Genomic DNA, 6464 nt, shown 5'->3' with positions numbered 1-6464 from the left:
GAAATAGATAGTGCTTTCCTTTGTTGGATCGATTGTAACTCCTGATTGTAGCAACCCCAAAACGAATGGCACTTCAGAAATACAGTACAGAATACCAAAACTTCTCTCAATCTTTATATCCTATCGCGTTGTTTGTGTTTTAAGTTAACTTTATTTATTTACTTTTTATTTTATTTATGTTTTTAAGCGTACAGTTTTGGAATATTTTAAAATCCTTAAGTTAAATTATTTAAAGTTTTCTTTTATTTTCAATGAAAAATAAATGCGATCGTTAATATCGATCTTGGTACAATGTAAACATGTAATCACATGACTACTTATACAGATTATATATTATAGGTCTAGACTAGGACCAGGCCTCCTACTATAGTATAGAGGCCTAGTCCTCCTACTATAGTATAGAGGCCTCGTCCAAGACCTTGTTGCAAATCCCAGCCCACATAAGCCTAACCTATAATGCCAAGCCTATAATGCCAAGCAAAATTAGCAGACGCACTGGGAAGCGTTGTTCACGGCATTGGACTGCAGCGAAAAATGATTCCCCCATCATTAATGGAACAGGCCCACGTCATGCTTGGCTGATTAGTTTTGATTTACATTTCGCAAGTCTAGTGCCATACGCAGCAAAAGTCTATTTCTAGTGTTGTTGTAAAATGCATTTCAAACCAGGCTGGTTTTTGATTTACATTTTGAAATATAATTTGGAGAGGGTGTTTGATCAAGTCAGACCTACATTTTGAATTTGAATAACATTTGAAAGAAATTAGAACTACATTTGGAAAAATTTGAACTACGTTTTGAAAAATTAGAACTTCATTTTGAAAAACTAGATCTACATTTTGAGAAATTTACGCCTACGTTTTAATAAATTAGACATTGAATTTTGATAATTACATTTTAATTTTAACATGGACTTTTGCTGCGTATGGCACCCCATAGATTAGGGGTTCTACTTTATATCGAAGTATTGTAGTGTCTTGTAACAACAATATAATTTGATAAACATACTTATTAAAGAAAATAATTATCTAAAACAGCTTTTCAATTTAATTTTCATGATTTGTTGATTTCCATCGGTTTAATCTGACCGTGTTAATTCTGACATTGGTTTCTAACACCTTTGTCATGTTTTTGATTTCATAATGCCCGCTAATTTAGTAGGCACGAAGGCGTAAATGTCCCCCAATATAGACAAATAAGGAGCTGGAGATGCGAATGAGTGACACAACACCGTAAATGTCTAAAACTTTATTACACGACCAAAACAAATATCTGTGTATTTTGAAACAAAAACACTATCAAACAAACGGCGGTCTGACTGAGATTATAGTACACTGCATGCAGGCACGCAAATTGAAGACAATAGCCAAAATTTTATCAAATTACCGTATTTTATTTTAAAAATAGGCCTATTTTGTTTCGATGTTTTGACTCGAATCTTCTGATTTTTAAAGTAGGCTATTTAATTTTAACACTTAAGACTTTCTGTATAATCTTTTGGAGACCCAGATGCGATCAGACGAACCTCAAACATTCACTCACGACCCAAACTTGGGTCACGACCCATGGGTTGCCGATCGTAGAATTTATCAATAATAGTATATTATAAATAGATTTTATTATGACCGCTAGTCCTGCATGCATAATAATATGCCAAATAAATATTCATGATATTTCAGTTTCTAAACCTTTTTATTTGTCAATTATAAGTATTAGACACCAACCATCTATAATTGCCATTTTTTACTTGCCTGCCTAGCTCCCCCTCCCCACCACCATTGCCAACCATATTAAAGTTCATTCAGTAAAATCGATTCAGTCATGGCTATCGGTATTTCCTTTTAATTATAATCAGCTGGTACACTGAGTAAGAACAAACAAGATTTCTTTCTTCAGATATTCGATCTTTGAGTAGATAGCAGTAGCCGATTTAGGGGGTGGGGGCCTTTTTAAAATTCCAAAAAATATTGAGAGAAAAAAAATAATATATTCAAATTTGTGTCTGAGAGTGCAATTTCGGCCTTCTACAGGTGCAGTAATCATACATTTTCTTAGCTCCACTTCAGCCGTACGTGGTCGGGACTGAGGTAAAAAAGAAATATAAAATAGTACCTAGATGGGAAAAGACACTTTTATATCCAGTAATAAAATTCATCATCATCACATCATCAGGCAAAATGAAGCGTCAACAAATTTCTCATGATCTTTTATTAGCGATTTTCGGCAACCATAGAGATCTAATTAATACTGTATATGTGATGTAAAATTAATCATCATTGATCGTATGTTTCTTTGTTGTTTATGTACTTTTGTTGCCATGAGAAAAACTAATTTCATATTTTAATTTGACAATAAATAACGTTTAAAGAAAATCCACAAATTGTGCAATAATTCAATTTTATTTAAACAACTTCGAGACGATATCTCCAAAATTGCAATTGTTTCCTCATTTACTATATACTATGCCAAAGATCAACCCTCTTGGGTTAATTCGCCTCTTTTTGAACTGACAATTTAATTGAATGCAGTCTCCCTTAATTTGATGATAGGCCGGCCTCTATTTTTATACTTTTATATATTGGTATATTTTGTGTCTTAATGTTTTTGTATGTCAACTCATTTAGCCTTGCGTGCTCCCAGTTTTGGGACACTATTCTGGGCTCTTTCTTTGTTTCCTGTATTGTTTTTATGCAATAAAGTGATTTTATATAAATCTTGTATCTTGTATCTAATATGAATCGCTGCGATAGAAATATAAAACATAATTGTCTTCGATTTATCTACTTTACGTACTTCATGAGCCGAAAACCAATTTATCTTTACACACTTTTTCTCATACTCGAGTCGTGTATTACAGTTTTCAAATGTTTGTGGACAGAAAACACCGGTATCTTGTTATAAAATAAGATGTTCTCTGCCTGTACAGTGATCTTTCTTTAAAATCAGGGGCCGGATTTATCAAACTAGAAATCAGCTTAAGTTCATCTTAAGTACATTTTTTTGCTTAAGTCAAATTTATCACTATTGCCTTAACTTAAAAATTGCTTAAAATTAAAAGTTGATTGTACGCATGAACCATATAAGACGATTTAAATCTAAGAATTTGCTAAGATGGTTTGATAAATCAGATTTAGATATTTGCTTAGGGATTTCTATACTTTTTTGACTTAAGACATTTGCTAAACTGAGATTGATAAATCCCGGGCCTGGTCATTTATGCTGTTCAATTCAACAATTTCCAGGTATATTCTTGACTTCCTTAGGAATTTACCTTGCGGACGAAACGTGAGGGGGACCACCCCCTTAAAATAGTTGGGGTACGTGTCGCCTGTCACCCGTGTCCATGCTATTCACCAGAAGACAAGGCATTATACAGTAATTCGGCATCGAATCCTGAATTTACGTGATTTCCGACATTTTCTTTATATGAAAGAGAGTAGAATAGTAGGCCTATTTCAAATAAATCAATTATCAGTCATTATTATATTTTTTTTAATATCAGCAATTATTTTACACTATTTGCCAATAAATTTGTTTTATTGTATTAGCTATAACATTTTATAGCACACACTGGGCAGGCCTCAACATTGGTCAATTAATCGTACCTATCATTGTATTTAAAATTAAAATTGAATTGTTGTCGTAGAACCATCTACCCTGAAACTTTGGTGCTTCAAATCCGTATTTCTGGTGGACTACTTTTTTTGTTTATTTTTTTTTAAATTAGGCGAGAAAGGTGGGGTGGGGGAGGGGGTGGGCAGGCTGGCCCCTTGAATCCGCAACTGCAAAATAGAAAATACATTGTTATCTTGTAATTTGCGGAAAAATAATAACAAAATAACACCACAAAATACGTACCGTACTGAGTTAATAAGTAGATTTTAAAGTCTAAAAGTATCAAAATATTAAAGAATAATTTTAATCAAAAGCGTATTCCCAGCAAATACAAAACGTTCTTAACAATATTCTTGTGGTTAGGTATGTCACAAAATAACGTTCACACAATACAGGAACGTTCAAACGTTCTGTAGTTCTGAAATTACGTTGTAAGTACGTTATAGTTCTACTAAAAATTGTAACGTTATTATAACGTTCTTATAACGTAATATAGTTAGCTGGGTTTAATGTGTTTTGCATTTATTGGTTTTATAGTTAAGTTTTTTTAGTGTAAGAATTTTTAAATTGTAAATTTGTTGTAATTCAGCTACCAATTCAGATGCCAATAAAATATTAAATAAATTGAAATTGAAAAAAATATATATTTTGCGTATTTTAATTAGAATTATTATATCGTGCCAATTTTGATTAAAAGCTAACGTATTAATTCTGATTCTAGAAAATAAGAATCAAGCAGTTAAAGTGTTGATTTTATTGTTCTTTTTTTTTTACTTTATCAGGGATGAGTTCATTTGCTGTTTGAAAGGAAATGAATATAAAAGGTAAAAACTTTAAAAGACTTGTTGAGTTGTGGAGTTCTTTTAATGTTTCAATAAAAAGTGAAACTAACACTGGCATTTTAAAAATTGTTGTTAAGAGGCACGTAGCCCAGAGACAGATCTAGCTTACTTTTTTTTTAAGTGATGTATTTTAAGATGGCATTTTGAGACTTTTTCTATTTAGAAAAAAAATAGAAAAGAAAAAGGAGAAGAACGAGAAGTACATTTCTTTGCCATTGGGTGGAATTGCTTGGCACTGTGTAATTTGCCCTTGTGTGAGCCGCCTCGTTGCTTGCTGACCTTGCTTGTGTTTGATGATCTTCTGTTTTTATGACATGTTACTTTCTGTGCTATTTTTTTTTTTTATTAATTTTTTTTTGCTGGGATCTGCGGAGGACCAGGAATTTTATCCCTGAGCAGTCCCCAAGGATAAATAATAAAAGAAAAAAATTCTAATTTTATATATATATATATATTATATATATATACATATATATATATATATATATATATAGAAGTAATGTATAATTGTACATGCAGGTTTAATTAGTGAGAAACATTTTATCTTAAATTTTGATTAAAAGCTAACATTAAATCTATAAAAAATAAGAATCAAGTTAAACTGTTGAATATTGTTCGTTCTTTGGCTTTATCAAGGGATGAGTTCATTTGCTGCTTGATAGGAAATAAAATAATATAAAAAATATAAAAGGCAAAACATTAAAAGACTAGTTAAGTTAATAAAGTGTACCAAATTATTATCTAATTATATTAGAAGTTAATGACACATTACAATTTACCTTATTATAAAATTGAAAACGTTGCAAAGACGCATGCAAGCGAATTTTCAACTGGTGGCTGTCTTAATAATATCTGTTTATAATATATTTAAATATAATACTATTCGTTTTTGAAGCATAAACTAACGTATTGGAAAAGCCAACTTTTTGCACTTTAATTACAGGTAAAGTTAATATTCCAAACGAAACCATATACCAAAAACATAAATTTGAATATAATTTTCTTTTTTCTCAATTTTTTATGATTTTGAAAATGCCGGCTTCCCCTTGATTGCGCTACAGTATATGGTGGATAGGGTACTGGATAGTGGTGCCGAACTAATTTTATGCGTAGCGTTTTAGTGCGTAACGGTTATTTATCAGAAAAAAAAAATCGATTGTAATGCCTGGCACGGGCGCGTCCTGTCAGTGTTTCTATCAGTATTAGTCCATAGGTACGAAAGTATCACCTACAGAAGTTTATAATACTGTAGCATTCTTGCTAATCAGTAATTCCTTTTATATTTTTTTTCAACCTCTATCTGTAGCGTGCAGTGTTAACATGGGTTGCGGAGACTGCCCGGGAGATGGGGGATAAAAGGATTAAGGGGGCGCTGATAAGATGCGATGTCCTAACTATTGTCGGCGTCAACGGCAGATCCTTGGAAAAGGCTTGGGGTGTAATTCTCTTGAAAACACTGCTTTGAAAACATATTTTTACAGTCTTTAAGTGGCATTTCTGCCGGGAATCTAGAGGTTCATCTCAGCCCCAACAATGGGGGTGTCGGACTCTGGCGCTGGCATTGTTTTTAACTACTGTATAGTGCATGAGTGGATTTGTTTGAGGTCAGAAAATGGTTTAGGGTAGGAGAACATGCGGTAGACGTTTTTTGATCCCCATGCTACTGTATTGCCTCATTTTGACAAAACAAGGCCTATCACATTGATGTTGAAAAAAACAAGGCTTATACATTGAAAGTACACAATTTATGTCGGCCTGCCGCTGGTCTCAAATGGATTGGAACTGGCCACCAGATCAAAAAGGTTGAATACCCAGGATATATACTGTCTCTTATACACATCTCACACACTGGGCAGGCCTCAACATTGGTCAATTAATCGTACCTATCATTGTATTTAAAATTAAAATTGAATTGTTGTCGTAGAACCATCTATCCTGAAACTTTGGTGCTTCAAATCCGTATTTCTGGTGGACTACTTTTTTTGTTTATTTTTTTTTAAATTAGGC

The sequence above is a fragment of the Anneissia japonica genome, unplaced genomic scaffold (assembly GCF_011630105.1).
Source record: "Anneissia japonica isolate Jap-2015-1 unplaced genomic scaffold, ASM1163010v1 scaffold670_len1213532_cov191, whole genome shotgun sequence".
NCBI classification, from domain to species: domain Eukaryota; kingdom Metazoa; phylum Echinodermata; class Crinoidea; order Comatulida; family Comatulidae; genus Anneissia; species Anneissia japonica.
Note: the sequence above shows the minus strand (reverse complement) of the source record.